This window comes from Marmota marmota, unplaced genomic scaffold (assembly GCF_001458135.2).
Source record: "Marmota marmota marmota unplaced genomic scaffold, marMar, whole genome shotgun sequence".
NCBI lineage: Eukaryota > Metazoa > Chordata > Mammalia > Rodentia > Sciuridae > Marmota > Marmota marmota.
The window spans coordinates 317,596-317,928 of NW_025999891.1; positions in this window are offsets into that span (position 1 = coordinate 317,596).

The window sequence follows — 333 nt, forward strand, 5'->3', positions numbered from 1 at the left end:
GAACGTAACAGGCCATCTAGGGCCAGAAGAAGCGGACTGGAAGGTGCGGCACCCATGACACAACAACAAAAGAGGCACAGAAAACAAAAACAAAATGACACAACAAAAGAAACACAGAAAACAAAAGCGAAAGTAAAAGCGAAAGTACACAATGCAGTTGCTGCCCCGCTTTGGTCGCGGATCCCACTTACTTGGGACTGATTCCGCTTTGATTGTGGATCCCACTCACCTGGGACTACGGTGCACCACCCCTGACTGCTGAAAGTTCTGACTCCCGGGTTTCGGCACCACTTGTCGCGACTTCTTGCCCGCAAGAAAGACGCAACTCAAGAA